General features: G+C 36.5%; 1 protein-coding gene across 1 annotated transcript in view; it reads left to right on the top strand.

Moving 5' to 3' along the window:
• The window catches only part of CFAP91 (cilia and flagella associated protein 91), a 65469-nt gene extending 57542 nt beyond the window's left edge, over positions 1-7927 (top strand). The window contains exon 19 of the mRNA XM_017891540.1: positions 5883-7927. The gene's annotated coding sequence lies outside the window, so the exon portion shown is untranslated. The remainder of the gene's footprint in view (positions 1-5882) is intronic.
• Positions 7928-16870: the final 8943 nt, after the last annotated feature.

Genomic DNA, 16870 nt, shown 5'->3' with positions numbered 1-16870 from the left:
AAAAAAAAAAAAAAAAAAAAAAAAACAACTCATTGGTAAAAGTAAGTACATGGTCAAATTCAGAATATTCTAATACTGTAATGATGCCATGTAAATCACTTTTATCTTTAATATGAAGGTTAAAAGACAAAACTATTAAAAATAATACCTACAATAATTTGTTAAGGGATATACAACATAAAAATATGTAAATTGTGAAATTGAAAACACAGATGTTGAGGAGGGTGGATAAAAAGTGTAGAGTTCTTGCATGCAATCACATTTAAGTTGTTACCAGTTTAAAATAGACTATTGTAACTATAAGGTGTTTTATATATTTCTTATGGTGAGTACAAAGCAAAAAACGTATATTAAATACACAAAAGGTGAAGAGCAAGAAATCAAAGCATAGTACTAGGGAAAGTCACCTAATTACAAAGGAATACAGCAAGAGAGGAAGAAAGGAACAAGGACCTACAAAACAACCATAAAACAATGAACTAAATGATAGTAGTAAGTCTTTATCAATAATTACCTTGAATGTAATTGGATTAAATTCTCCAGTGCAAAGACATAGAGTGGCTGAGTGGATAAAAACAAACAAATGAGACCTATGTCCAGCCTACAAGAGATTCACTTCACAGTTTAAGGACTCACATAGACTGAAAGTGAAAGGATGAAAAAAGATACTCAATGCAAATAGAAACCAAAATAGAACAAGTGTAGCTAAACTTACATCAGATAAAATAGGTTTTAAGTAAAAAACTATAAAATGAGACCAAAAAGGTCATTATGTGATGATAAAGGGGTCAATTCATCAAGAGGCTTTAACAATTATAAATATATGTGCACTCAACATTGGAGCACCTAAATATATAAAGCAAATATTAATAGATATGAAGGGAAAGCTAGACTATAATACAGTAATAGTGGGGACCTCCAGTATCCCACTTTCAGCAATGAACAGAACATCTAGACAAAAAATCAATAGAGAAATATCAGACTTATGCTACACCTTAGACCAAATGGACCTAACAGACATATATAGAATATTCCATCCACCAGCAGCAGAATACACATTCCCTCAAATACACATAGAACATTCTCCAAGACTGATGACTGATAAACAAGCCTAACAAACTTAAGAAGATTGAAATTATAGCCAGTACTTTTTTCTAACCACAGTGGTATATAAAATAGAAATCAGTAACAGGAGGGATTTCAGAAAATTCACAATTACATGGAAATTAAACAACATGTTCCTGAACAACAAGAAGTCAAAGAAGAATTGAAAAGGGAAATTAAAAAAAAAAAAATACCTTGAGGCAAATGAAAATAGAAACACAAGACATAGTTATGGGATGCAACAAAAGCAGTTCTAAGAGGGAAATTTATAGCAATACGTGCTTGCATCGAAAAAGAAGAAAGCTTTCAAGTAAACAACGTAATATTACACCTCAAAGAACTAAAAAAAGAACAAACTAAGCCCAAAATTAGTAGAAGGAAAGAAATAATAAAGATTAGACCCGAAATAAGTGAAGTAGAGACTAGAAAAATAATAGAAAAATCAACAGAACTAGGCCGGGCGCGGTGGCTCAAGCCTGTAATCCCAGCACTTTGGGAGGCTGAGACGGGCGGATCACGAGGTCAGGAGATCGAGACCATCCTGGCTAACACGGTGAAACCCCGTCTCTACTAAAATACAAAAAAAAAAAAAGACTAGCCAGGCGAGGTGGCAGCGCCTGTAGTCCCAGCTACTCGGGAGGCTGAGGCAGGAGAATGGTGTGAACCCGGGAGGCGGAGCTTGCAGTGAGCTGAGATCTGGCCACTGCACTCCAGCCTGGGTGACAGAGCAAGACTCCGTCTCAAAAAAAAAAAGAAAAGAAAAGAAAAATCAACAGAACTAAAAGTCGGTATTTTGAAAAAATAAAATTGACAAACCTTTAACTAGACTACTTAAGGACAGAGAGGGAAGACTCGAGGAAAATCAGAAGTAAAAGAGGAGACATTACAACTGATACCACAGAAATGCAAAAGATAAAAGACTACTATAAACAACTACATACCAACAATTTGGACAATCTAGAAGAAATGGATAAATGTCTAGACACATGCAACCTATCAAGACTGAACCATGAAGAAAATAGAAAATCAGAATAGACCAATAACAAGTAAGGGCATTGAATCAGTGATGAAAAGACCCTCATCAAAGAAAATCCTAGGCAGGACCCAATGGCTTCACTGCTGAATCCTACCAAACATTTAAATTGCAAAGTCTTCCAAAAAAATTGAAAAGGAGGAAATACTTCCAAACTCATTTTACAAGGTTAGCATTACTCTTATTTCAAAACTAGACAAAGATACTATGAGAAAGAAAAATTATAGGCCAATATGCCTGATTAACATAGATGCAAAAATTCTCAAAAAAAAGTAACAAACTAAATTCAACAAATTAAAAGGATCTTTCACCATGATCAAGTGGGATTTATCCTAGAGATGAAAGAATGGCTCAACATACACAAATCTATAAATGTGATATACCATATTAACAGAATGAAGAACAAAAATCACATGATCATATCATTAGATTCAGAAAAAAAATTGACAAATTCAATACTCTTTCATGACAAAAAAAAAAACTCTTAACAGATTTGTTATAGAACAAATGTACCTCAACATAGTAAAATCCACATATGACAAACCCACAACTAACATCATTCTCAACAGTAAAAAGCTGAAGCCTTTTCCTCTAAGATCAGAAAGAGACAAGGATGCTCCACTCTTGCTAATTCTATTCAACATAGTACTGGAAATTTCAGCCAGCACAGTTGGGCAAGAGAAAGAAATAAAAGGGACCCGCATTGGAAAGGAAGAAGTTAAATTGTTTTTCTTTGCAGGTGACATGGTCTTATATATAGAAAACCCTAATGACTCCAACAAAAAAAACTAATAGAAATGATAAAGGAATTAGGTTACAGGTACAAAATCAACATACAAAAATCAGTAGCATTTCTATACATTAACAACAAGCTATACAAAAAGAAATCAAGAAAACAATCCCATTTATAATAGCTACAAGGAAAAAAATAAAATACTTCGGAGTAAATTGAATCAAGGAGACCTGTACATTGAAAACTATCAAACATTGATGAAAGAAATTGAAGAAGACACAATTAAATGAAAGGACATCCTGTGTTCATGGATTGAAAGAATTAATATTGTTTAAATATCCATGCTACTTAATGCAATCTACGGATTCAATGCCATCTACAGATTCACTGCAATCTCTATCAAAATTCCAATGACATTTTTCACAGAAATAGAAAAGGCAATCCTAAAATTCATATGGAACCATAAAAGACCCTAAGTAGCTAAAATAATTTTGAAGCAAAAAGAACAAAGCCATCACACTAACTGACTTAAAAATCTACTGCAAAGCTATGCTAATCAAAACAGCATGGTACTACACACAAAGACCAATGGAACATAATAGAGAGCCCAGAAATACACCCACGGATTTGTGGTTAATTGATTTTTGACAAAGGTACCAATAACACACAATGGGAAAAGGACAGTCTTTTCAATAAATGATGCGGAAAAAACTGGATATCTACATACAGAAGAATGAAATTAGAACCTTTTCTCCACACCATATTCAAAACCCAACTCAAAATGGATTAAACACTTAAATATAAGTCCTCATACTGTAAAACTGTGAGAAGAAAACATAAGGGAAAAACTCCTAACATTGGTCTGGATGATGATCTTTTGGATATGACTCAAAAGCACAGGCAACAAAAGTGAAAATAGACAAAAGGATTACATCAAACTAAAAAGTTGCAGCACAACAAAAAATAATAAACAGAGTGAAGAGACATCCTGCTAAATGGGAGAAAATATTTGCAAATCATACATCTGGTAAGAGGTTAATATTCAAAATATGGGAGGAACTCAAACAACTCAATAGCAAGAAAATAAATAACCCAATTAAAAAATGGGCAAAGGACTGAATATACATTTCTCAAAAGAAGACACATATGAATGGCCAACAGATACATGAAAAAAATGCCCAACGTTATAATCATTCAAGAAATGCAAACGAAAACCACAATGTGATATCACCTCATACTGTTAGAATGGCTATTATCAAAAAGACAACAAATAAGTGTTGAGGAGGATGTGAAGAAAAGAGAACCCTTGCACATTGTTGGTGGGAATGTAAATTAGTACAGCCATTGTGGAAAACATTACAGATGTCCTCAAAAAATAAAAAATAGAACTACCATATGATCCAGCAATTCCACAACTGGGTATATATCCAAAGGAAATGAAATCAGTGTGTGAAAGAGATATCTGCACTCCCATGTTCACTGCAGCATTAATCACAATAGCCAAGATTTGAAATCAACCTAAGTGTCCATCAACAGATGATAGTATACACACAATTGAATACTATTCAGCCTTAAAAAAAAAAAGGAAATCCTGTCATTTGCAGCAACATGTCTGAACCTGGAGGGCATTATGCTAAGTGAAATAAGCCAGGCACAGAAATACCAGCATAATGCCATGAACCAGGCATAATGCATCCACACACATACACATATGCTATCACTTACATGTAGAATAGAAAAAAGGAACTCATAGAAGTAAAGGGTAGAGTGTTGGTTGCCAGAAGCTAGTGTGGTAGGGAGATACTGGTCAAAGGATATAAATTTCCATTAGGAAGAATAAGTTCAAGGGATGCATTGTACAACCATGGTGACTATATTTAATAACAATGTATTATATTTTGAAAATAGCAAAGAGAGATTTTAAGCACTCTTTCCCCCAAAAATGAAAAGTATATGAAGTAGTGCATATGTTAATTAGCTCGACTGAGCCATTCTACAATGTGTACGTATTTCAAACCATCATGCTGTACCTGACAAATACAATCTTTCTTTGTCAGTTAAAAGTAAATAAATGAAATAGTAAAGGATGTTGGCAGTAAGTCAAAGTAAAATGGAAAGAGAATCAGAAACAGTACTTATGTCCTCCAATGTCTACATATCAACTTTTCCCAAACAAATGTTCCATGGATAACTGCTTTTCAGGACATTCATAAGCAGGCCTGCTCCTGGTATTTGCAAGACCCAGGTCAAGAGGATGAATTGAAGCTTCATATCGTATGAAAATATATAAAGTTGTAAATTAGGCTAACATACTGTTAGATAAAATTTATTCTACCCGCCTACTTTCACAAACATGTCTTTGAGATGATAACATTGAAAAATGGGTAAGCAGCTATGGGCTTTATGTAATTGAAAGATGGCAAGAACCAAAGATGATAAACTTAGTTATTATTGTACATGTCTGACTCTTCTGTTTATGGTCCAGTAATATTTGGACAAGTAATGAAATAAAGGCATACATGGTTTTTTAAAAGTTAGAAATACATATGTATATATAAAAACAAATACATATATGTATATACATTATGCCTGCAATATACAGAGAGTATTTCTGGAAGGTCAATAAGAAATTGGTAGGTAGCTGTTGCCAGGCATGGAAACTGGGGACTGGAGTTCACACTTGGGGAAAAGAGATTTACCTTCCTCATGTGGACATTCTTTTGTATTTTTATTTTTTTTATGATATATGTATATTATTTTCAGTTACAACCCAGTAAGTGTACAGATTTTTTTAAGTGCTAGAATTTGGAAACTGACACACTGTGAAGTAAGGAACATCTGGATCCCTAAGGCTTATAAATGGCAGAGCTGGGATATGTGTGGGGCTGTCTGAGTTCAAAGCTAGGGCTCAGACACACTGTATCACAGTAATTTTTTGCATGTATTGATCTGCTAATGAATGTTTCTAAAAGATGACATAATCATAAACATTTGTTTGGCTCTTTTTTACAGATTGTGATTAAAAAAATAAAAAGAAGCAGTGCGAATCATCATAAAGAATTCCAATCGTCTGCACTTCTCCCAGAGTGTGCACTGCTCATAAACTTGCCAATGTGTGTTTCGTGAGAAAGGAGATTTATTTTCCTTAAACATCCAATAATTTAAAATGGTTTTCAGTAATAATAATCAAATGAAAAATCTTCATTCTCTTCAGTGTCTTCTAGACGCCCTACTTAAAAAGAACATTTTCTTATGTCTCATTTCAATATTTTGTTAACTATGAGGATGTGCTGGTTTGTTGAATCAAACAAAAGGAAATGTTGTGGAATATTTTTCCAAGTAGTTTTGGTTCACTATTCACAGGACATTGGCACTATCTACTAAGGCTGAAAATGTGCATATTCCATGACCCAGGATTTTGTCTCCCAGATATGTATTCAACAGAAATGCATGAGTATGTGCACCAACACGCATGACAAAAATATTTATAGTAGTGGTATTCACAATAGTCCCAAACTGGAAACCCAAGTGTCCATCTCCATTGAAACAGAAAACTATGCTTTGGTCTACTTCTACAGTGGCACATCAACCCACTTTTGAGCTTTAGATCTAAGAAGTATGTTCATGCAACAGCCATAGAGATGGTGCTGTTGAAAGGCAATCTGCCCATCCTGTGTTTTGACAAGCATCAGGATTCCATGAGGATTCTTCCTCAAAGACTGGCAAATAGGAAAAAACAGTAAATGAGCAAAAACATCAACATGGAGCTCAAGTAAAGAATTTATAAAGGAAAGTGTGTGCTACTCTGAAAACAATAAAAGCTTATGTTAGAAAATATCTTACTGTAAGAAACAAGTAAAATTTCAGAAACATTTGCTGGGTGTTTTAATGGAGTCAAAAGAAAGAGTCTTTTCAGAAACTAAAGTAGGGAATAATAAAAACAGACAAGGTCAAAAAATAGACAGATGCAGGCTGAAAATGAAAGAAAATGGGCTAAGATGGGAAAAATGTAAAAAGATTTAAAATCCAGCAACAAAATTTACACATTCATTTGGATGCAGTGAAAAGGGCAGAAATATCACAGCAGAGAATAAAATTGGTAATGTTGGCAACACATTTATTAAGTGCTCCAACATGAGATGGGAAGGAATGGGCAAAGTGATTAAAATGACAGAAGTTAGCTGTAGATGGCCTATCCCACAGCAATCAGAGTTCTTGAAGAAGAAACCAGAACAAATAAGATAGAAACAATAATCAGAGTTTAATAATTAATTTTCTGAGTTTTTTTTTTAAACTAATTATACAAACTTGAAAGGGTTCACCTTGCCCTATCAAAACTAGGATTGGGGCACCTTTTTTCCCCCAAGGATCACTGACAAAAAAACACTGCACCAATAAGGAAGCAACTAAATTTTGTTTTGTTCTTTTAAAAATGCTAACCTGAACTAGGTAAAGGTTATATCATTCGCTTTTGAAATAAAACATCGGGAACACAAAATGAGAAGTGAGTTAGGTTGGGCTGATGGGATAGAAGGTGGGAGGCGAATGCTATACAGCTGGGAATAGCAGACTTTCTGTAAAGGGCCAAATGGTAACTACATTAGTGTTTGCGGGTCAGATGGTCTCCATCATAACTGTGTACTCAACTCTGCTGTTGTAGGGTAAGAGCAGCACTAGGTGACACAGAAATTAATGAGCATGACTGTGTTCCAGTAACATTTTATTTTAATTAAAATCAATTCATGTTTGAAAAAGGATTTAAAATAGCTTCTGATAAAGGACATACATAATGAAACTTAAAATATGATATTTTCTTTAAAAATCTTTATCCTTATGTAGACTTCTAAAACTATGTTTTGTATTTAGACTGTCAAGGAAAATATAAGTTTTATACAATTCTCATTGACTAATTGAAGTTTACTAGGAGAAGAAAACTTTTTCCTGGTACTGGCATTCTTTTACTTATAATGGCTTGAGTTAAAAAGCTCCAACTTTTCTAATTGTTGCTTTTGAAAATAAAACACCTATAGTGACAATAAAAACACACACTTAAAGCCGTGTGGTCATAGTGACTGGAGCCATGTAGTGAATTGGGGCCAGACTAGTACGATCAATAGCAATGCACAATCACAACAGAAAACTTTTTGCATGGATGCATAATCAGATATAGTGAATCATTGTAAAGAGAGGCAGTGCTTTAGCTGGAGGCAAGGTAAAATCCAAGAGGAAAGTGTGCAGTGTGGGTAAAGGATCTCTTTAGGATGAGAAACTGTTAGCACAAAATTGTTGGGAATTCTAAGTTCCTGAAGTACAGAACTCCCAGACAAATTATGTTAGAGCCTGAGTGTTAGTTCAGGAGGAGCTTCCACTGCTAACTCCCATCCCCCTACTCAGTTCTAGGCCACTGGTACCCACCTGAGGGTAGAGTTGTATTTACAAACACCTGGAGTGATTTTATGCAACAAACTGCACAGAGGATTATAGACTCAGTTACTAGGGGAGTGGAGAATGCCAGCAAGCCCCTGAGTAACAGTGAATGGCCTTCAACTGTGCTTACCAATCGTGGAACAAAAGCCAGCTAGAACCCTAGCAATATAGTAGTAGTATGGGATTTTGGGAGTGTTGCTTTTCTGGCCAGAAACCTCTGTGGACAGTGGAGCCTTTGCCTGAGTTCTTGTCCTGTGTCCAGGAAGAATGAGGTATGCAGACAAGTAGAGGGTGAGCAAGATGAAGAGCAGTTTTGTTGAGTGTTAGTGCAGCTCAGAGGAGACCCACAGTGGGTAGCTCCTCTTTGTAGGTAGGTCATCCCATTGAGTGTTCAGCTCTCAGCAAAAAGGAGGCAATGGAGTGGATGGCTCCTCTCTGCAGGCAGGTCATCACGATGAGTATTCAGCTCTCAGCAGAGAAGGTAGCGCCTCTCTGCAGCTGGTCATTCAGACATCTCCTCTGCTCTGGCTGAGTCCATGGTTTTTTGATCTTCAGAGGGGAAGTGCATGCTGATTAGTCCATGGGCAGCCATGAGCAGGCCCAGGAAAAGCGATATAAACTCCCCTCCAGGCAGCAGTACTGGCAGCCCGGCCCCCAGGCTTCAGGACTTCTCAGCGTGAAGGTGGGACTTCACTGGGGCCGTGCCCGCTTCTGCCCAGGAGCTATCTGCCTCCCTTGTCATTCATGGCACCCAGGCTCTTACTGCCAAGGGATGCCTGCAGGCCAGCCCTGAACTCCCCTCAGCACCCCCTCAGCTTCCCTCCTGTGCTCTTCAGTGCCCAAAGACAGGAGGGGGCCAAGGCAGCAGGGGGCTGGCATGTCAGCACTGCCTTGAGCGTGCACCCACCCTGCTGGCCTGCGACAGTGCCCTAGCTCAGCCCCAACCTTGCTCCACAATCAGAGCATGCACCAGGAGTGGGGAGAAGCCAGGTAGCAGGAGCAGGCACTTCCAAGCCTGCAAGGGCAGGGGGGCATTCCAGGGCCTCCAAGAGTGCAGGGATGCCTGAGTCTACAGCCACAGCTTGGGCAGCTGCAGCTGTGCCCAGCAGCAGGCTCCTGCCTGCTCCCAGTCCCCCAAGAGCAAAGGGAAGCTCACATCTGCAGCCACGGTTGGGTGGCTGCAGCCCTACTGGGAGGGCAAGGCTCCTGCCTGCTCTGTGGAGTGGGAGGCCAGGGTCTACAGCCATGGTTTGGGTGGCTACAGTGGCACCAGGGGAGTTCCCACCCCAACTCAGAAGGGGCAGGGCTCGCGCTTGTCCCCAGCTCCCACCAGCTCCATGGAGGGTGCAGCCGAGGCTGCAGCACGAGGGTGTAGCATGGAAGTTAAGGGAGCAGGCTCTGGACCCAGACTGTCTGGGTTGAAATCACAGTCCAAGTTCAGTGTGTCAGACAGGTTATTTAATCCCACTAAGCCTTAGCTTCCTCATGTGTAAAATGGTATAATCATAGAATGTACATCACGAGGTTGATGTTGGGATGTAATGAATTAATTTACATAAAAAGCTTAGAGCAGCACACAACACACGGTAAACACTCAATAAGCACCAATTAGCTAATTTTACTATCACAGAGGGATAAAGGACAAAAGAGAAATAGGTGGAGCATGTTTCCCGCTTATAAGGGAAATGACCACACCTACCACTGTATAGACAGTGGCGCAGTGGATATCAGTGTCTAACCCATCAGATGAATTTCTCCATCTCATTTGGGGAAGAATAAGAGACAGAGAGAATACGGATGTGCTATCATCTTGCCCCTCCAGCAAGAAAGGGATATGAATGAGTACCTCATGTTCTGTAGAAACTTGAGGTGTTGAGAATAAGGGCTCCCTCCCTACCAGATATCAGTGCAGTGGAAGGAAGCCATAAGTATTGGCAGAAGAACTTCCCAGAAAACTTAGCTGCAATCATTTAAGGAGGCATCTTTTATGATAGGTGTCAAATGTTGAGGAAACTGGAAGGGAGGACTAGAGTGGTTCTTGGCTGTGGCTGCATGCTAAAACCACCTGAGTAAGAAAAAAAAAATGCTTCTTGGGTTTCACCTCAGACCAGTTAAGACAGAATCTTTAGAAGTGGAGCCCAAGCAAAGGGGATTTTTTTTTAAAGTTTCCCAAGTGATTTAATGTACATTCCAACTTGAGAATAGATGACGTGTTTCCCAAGGAAATTGTCCCTCTCCAAGCATTTACCATTCATACTTACTACAGAAGACATGTCTTCAGTCCAGGTTCTAATGATATTTTCTTTGTAAAGTGTAAAGAATTTCAAAGGCAAGAAAAAAAATATGTGAGAAAACACTGATACTGGACATAGTCATAACACTCTGTACTTCCTCAGTAACACACTTGTTAGTAATTTCCTGCGTAATCGTCTCTCTCACTGGCGTGTGAGGGCAGGGCAGCAGCTGTACCTAGTGAATTCATTGTTTGCACCTGTAGTGCTTAGTCAGTCCAGTCTCTGGCACATATCAATCCCTCAGTAGGTATTTACTGAATGAAATTCTACATACTTAATGTTTGTAAAAGCAAACATTTGTGTGGTTTTAGAGAACATTTATTATGTCTTGGCATATTACGGTATGAAATGAGTTTCAAGGACAAAATTCTAATTTATAACATTCATTCCTTATAAATGTTTAACTTTTTGTGATTCAACTTGTGAATGTTATCGAGGAACCAAGTAAGTCATAAAGGAAGGGAGAGGCCTTCTGTATGACATCCTAAAAGGAATTTATCCCATTTATCCTTGTACAAATGACATTTGACAACTTAAGAAACCTCCAACACAAGTTTCAGAGAAGCAAAAATGTTCTTTTCACTGTTTCTTTTATTTTAATAAAATTAAAGATATTTTATTAAAACATATCTATAAAATCAACTTTCAATTGTGTCAGAATGAAGAGGTTACCAATACTCCTCCACTAAAAAAAATCATACAACTGGACAAAATTGACAAAAGCATCCAGGGAACTAGAAACCTGCCAGAGACGGGCAGCAAGTTGAAAAGCTCCTAGAGATTCAAGGAGAAACAGCAGAAGGCTAATTCTTTCCCCGCAACTCCCATCAAGCTCAATCAGCAAGAATTATAGTTTTCTAGTTCAGAGTTGGCCAAAAACCCAGTGGCTCTGCTGCCAGAGGAGAAATACTTAAAAATTTTAAAATTTCAAAATTTAGGGTAGAGAAGTGGCATGAAATCTTATGACTTTGCATACTAAAAGTAGCAAACTCAGTTAGAAATGAATAGGGAAAGTCCACAGCTTTGTTAGCCCAAGGATGCAATCCCAGTTGGGGTGAGCAGCAAACCAACCAGAGTGCTAATGGGGAGATCCTGGAAGGGTTGAGACAAGTTTTCCAGATATCCCTGGCTGTCTGAGAATACAAAAAAAAACTAACCCAGAAAGAGGAAAAAAAAGGAGAAACATAACACTAAAATCAAGTTGGGACAAATAGAAAATAAATCACAAAATGGTACACCTCAAGTTTAGCATGCATTAAATATTAGTGTATTAAACACTCCAGACAAAAGGCACAGATGTCAAAATGGTTTTTTTGGTTTTTTTTCTCAAAATTGTTTTGAAAAAAAAAAGCAAAACCAAGTATACGATTTACAAGAGACACTTTTAAATATAAAAACAGTAATAATGAAAGTAAATGAATGGAAAATGATATAACAGGAAAATATTTAGCATAAGAAAACTAGAGTGGTTCTGTTACTACAGCTGGCAAAAAAAAAAAAAAAAAAATTCAAAGCAGGAAGTATTACCAGAGACAAAGTAGGATACCTCATAATGATAAAAAATGAAAACTAAGGCCGGGTGTGGTGGCTCAAGCCTGTAATCCCAGCACTTTGGGAGGCCGAGACGGGCGGATCACCAGGTCAGGAGATTGAGACCATCCTGGCTAACATGGTGAAACCCCGTCTCTACTAAAAAATACAAAAAAATAGCCGGGCGAGGTGGCGGGCGCCTGTAGTCCCAGCTACTCGGGAGGCTGGGGCAGGAGAATGGCGTAAACCTGGGAGGTGGAGCTTGCAGTGAGCTGAGATCTGGCCACTGCACTCCAGCCTGGGCGACAAAGCGAGACTCCGTCTCAAAAAAAAAAAAAAAAAAAAAAAAGAAAAGAAAACTAAATAGTCGTATCTATTTATGCCCCTAATAACTGAGCTTCAAAATTCACAAAGCAAAACTAACAAATAAAGAAGTAAACAAATCTCCAAAGTTGAAGACTTAACACCTTCTTCTCAATAGTATAGAACAATTAGATAAGAAATCAGTGAAGTTTAGAAGACTTTAAAACTATATACCTTTACTAAACACTAATCAGAACACTATACCCAACCACTGCAGAATACATATTCTTTTCAAGTGTACTTGGAACATTTACCAAGATAAGCCGTATTTTGAGCCACAAAACATCTTTATATGTTTCAAAAAATGGAAATCTTATAAAATATGTTGTCTGACCACAGAAACAACTAACTTAGAAATCAGGAACAAATACATATTTTAGAAAATCCCAAACATTTGGAAGTTAAACAATATATCTCTAAATAACCTTTGGATCAAAGAAGAAATAACAAAGGAAATTAGAAAATACTTTGATGTGAATGATTGAGAAAATACAAATTCAAAATTTATAGGGTGTAGCCAAAGCAGTGCTTACAGAGAAATGGTAACTATATGTACTCATGTTAGAAAAGAGGCTTAAAACCAGTTATCTAAGTTCCCAGAGAAATGGTAACTATATGTACTCATGTTAGAAAAGAGGCTTAAAGCCAGTTATCTAAGTTCCCACTTAAGGAAAACACAGAAAGAAAGGCAAAGTAAAACCAAAGTAAGTAGTAGGAGAGATGTTTTAAGATACAGAAGAGCAGAAATTAATGAAACAGAAAGCTTAAAATGATACAGAAAATCGACAAGAACAAAATTTTATTATTTGAAGAGACTGGTTAAAAAAAGAGAAATCACAAATTATCAACATCACAAACAAGAGAGGGTATCACTATAGTGGAAGAGGGAATGTCACCATAGATCTTACAGGCATTAAAAGGATAATAAAGGAATAATTTGCAAACTTTATGACAATAAATATGATAGCTTAGATGAAATGGAAAAAGTCCTTGAAGCAGAATTTACCAAAAGATATACAATGATAAATAGAAAATCTATATATCCTTGTGTCTATCAAGTAAATTGAATTCATTATCAAAAACATTCCCCTAAAGAAACATCCAGGCCCAGATGGTTTCAGTGGCGAATTCCATCAAACATTTAAGGAAGAGATCATGTCAATCTTATACAAACTCTTTCCGAAAACATAGAGGAAACACTTTGCATCACATTTTAGGAGTCCAGTATAATCATATCATCTGATAGAGGTAAGAAAATAACGTTACAGGTCTATATCATGATTATAATTGCAGCGTTGGTGGTGTGNAAAAAAAAAAAAAAAAAAAAGAAAAGAAAAGAAAACTAAATAGTCGTATCTATTTATGCCCCTAATAACTGAGCTTCAAAATTCACAAAGCAAAACTAACAAATAAAGAAGTAAACAAATCTCCAAAGTTGAAGACTTAACACCTTCTTCTCAATAGTATAGAACAATTAGATAAGAAATCAGTGAAGTTTAGAAGACTTTAAAAACTATATACCTTTACTAAACACTAATCAGAACACTATACCCAACCACTGCAGAATACATATTCTTTTCAAGTGTACTTGGAACATTTACCAAGATAAGCCGTATTTTGAGCCACAAAACATCTTTATATGTTTCAAAAAATGGAAATCTTATAAAATATGTTGTCTGACCACAGAAACAACTAACTTAGAAATCAGGAACAAATACATATTTTTAGAAAATCCCAAACATTTGGAAGTTAAACAATATATCTCTAAATAACCTTTGGATCAAAGAAGAAATAACAAAGGAAATTAGAAAATACTTTGATGTGAATGATTGAGAAAATACAAATTCAAAATTTATAGGGTGTAGCCAAAGCAGTGCTTACAGAGAAATGGTAACTATATGTACTCATGTTAGAAAAGAGGCTTAAAACCAGTTATCTAAGTTCCCAGAGAAATGGTAACTATATGTACTCATGTTAGAAAAGAGGCTTAAAGCCAGTTATCTAAGTTCCCACTTAAGGAAAACACAGAAAGAAAGGCAAAGTAAAACCAAAGTAAGTAGTAGGAGAGATGTTTTAAGATACAGAAGAGCAGAAATTAATGAAACAGAAAGCTTAAAATGATACAGAAAATCGACAAGAACAAAATTTTATTATTTGAAGAGACTGGTTAAAAAAAGAGAAATCACAAATTATCAACATCACAAACAAGAGAGGGTATCACTATAGTGGAAGAGGGAATGTCACCATAGATCTTACAGGCATTAAAAGGATAATAAAGGAATAATTTGCAAACTTTATGACAATAAATATGATAGCTTAGATGAAATGGAAAAGTCCTTGAAGCAGAATTTACCAAAAGATATACAATGATAAATAGAAAATCTATATATCCTTGTGTCTATCAAGTAAATTGAATTCATTATCAAAACATTCCCCTAAAGAAACATCCAGGCCCAGATGGTTTCAGTGGCGAATTCCATCAAACATTTAAGGAAGAGATCATGTCAATCTTATACAAACTCTTTCCGAAAACATAGAGGAAACACTTTGCATCACATTTTAGGAGTCCAGTATAATCATATCATCTGATAGAGGTAAGAAAATAACGTTACAGGTCTATATCATGATTATAATTGCAGCGTTGGTGGTGTGGTGGTGAGCATAGCCACTTTCAACGATTATGAATGCAAAAGCCATTAATGAAATAGGACCAAAACAAATCCAGAATTCCAAAAAAAAGAGAGAGAGAGAGTATTATTCAGGACAAAGCATGTTTATTCCAAAGATGCAAGGTTAGTACAGCATTAGAAATATCAATGTAATTTGTCATATTAATAGAAAAAAGATTTAAAAAATATTATCTCAACTGAAAAATTCACAAAATTCTACACTCATTCATATTTAGAAATTCTCAAAAAACTAGGATAAAAAGGAACTTCCTCAACCTGACAAAAGCATCTATAAAGAAGACAGCTAGCATCATAGCTAATGGTGAAATATTCAATGTCCCCCACAAGGATATCTACCTCCACCACACTGCTATTTAATATTGTATTAGTCATTCTAACTGGTGCAATAAGGAAAGAAAAAAGTGTAAAGATCAGAAAAGAAGAAAACTGTCTTTCTTTGCAGAAAACATAATTATTTACATTGAATATCCTCACTAATACCAAGGAATAACTAATAAAACTATTTAATAAAGTCACAGTTATATCTCATCAATATAACAAACAATTAAAATAGTGGTTTTTTTTTAAATTGACTTAATATCCAAAAAACGTAAAACACTTAAGAATAAACTTAACAAAAGACATGGAAGGCCTCTGCACCAAAAACTACAAAACATTGCTGAGAAAAATAAATGACCTAAATAGAGAGCCATGTTCACATATTGGAACATTCAATGTTGTTCTGTAGTCATTTCTCCCCAAATCGATCTGCCGATTCAATGCAATCACAATCAATATACTAACAGGCATTTTAATAACTTTTCAAAGTTGATTCTAGTATGTATATGGTAAAGCAAAGAATACAGGAATAGCCAAAATGGCTGGGCACAGTGGCTCACACCTGTAATCCTAGCACTTTGTAGGGATGGTGTGGGGGCTGAGGCAGGAGGATCACTTGAGGTCAGCAGTTTGAAACCAGTCTGGGCAACAAAATGACACCCCATCTCTACAAAAACAAATTTTAAAATTATCTGGGCCCAGTAATGCACACCTAGCTACTCAGGAGGCTGAGGCAGGAGGATGCCTTGAGCCCAGGAGTTTGAGGCTACAGTGAGTCATGATCACACGACTGCACTCCAGACTAAGTAACAGAGTGAGAACATAAGAAAGAGAAAGAAAGAAAGAAAGAAAGAAAGAAAGAAAGAAAGAAAGAAAGAAAGAAAGAAAGAAAGAAAGAAAGAAAGAAAGAAAGAAAGATATAGAGAGAGAGAGAGAGAGAGAGGGAGGGAGGGAGGGAGGGAGGGAGGGAAAGAAGAAAGAGTGAACCAAAACCATCTTGATAAAGGACCAAGTTGAAAGGCTCATGCTACCTACTTCAAGACTTGCTATAAAGCCTTAGTGATCAAGACAGTGTGATATTGGCATAAGAACAGANAAGGAAGGAAGGAAAGAGAGAGAGAGAGAGAGAAAGAAAGAAAGAAAGAAAGAAAGAAAGAAAGAAAGAAAGAAAGAAAGAAAGAAAGAAAGAAAGATATAAGAGAGAGAGAGAGAGAGAGAGGGAGGGAGGGAGGGAGGGAGGGAGGGAAAGAAGAAAGAGTGAACCAAAACCATCTTGATAAAGGACCAAGTTGAAAGGCTCATGCTACCTACTTCAAGACTTGCTATAAAGCCTTAGTGATCAAGACAGTGTGATATTGGCATAAGAACAGATAAATAG

This window comes from Rhinopithecus bieti, unplaced genomic scaffold, assembly GCF_001698545.2.
Source record: "Rhinopithecus bieti isolate Rb0 unplaced genomic scaffold, ASM169854v2 scaffold_759, whole genome shotgun sequence".
Lineage (NCBI taxonomy): Eukaryota > Metazoa > Chordata > Mammalia > Primates > Cercopithecidae > Rhinopithecus > Rhinopithecus bieti.
Note: the sequence above shows the minus strand (reverse complement) of the source record. Positions and strands in the feature narration are given on the sequence as shown.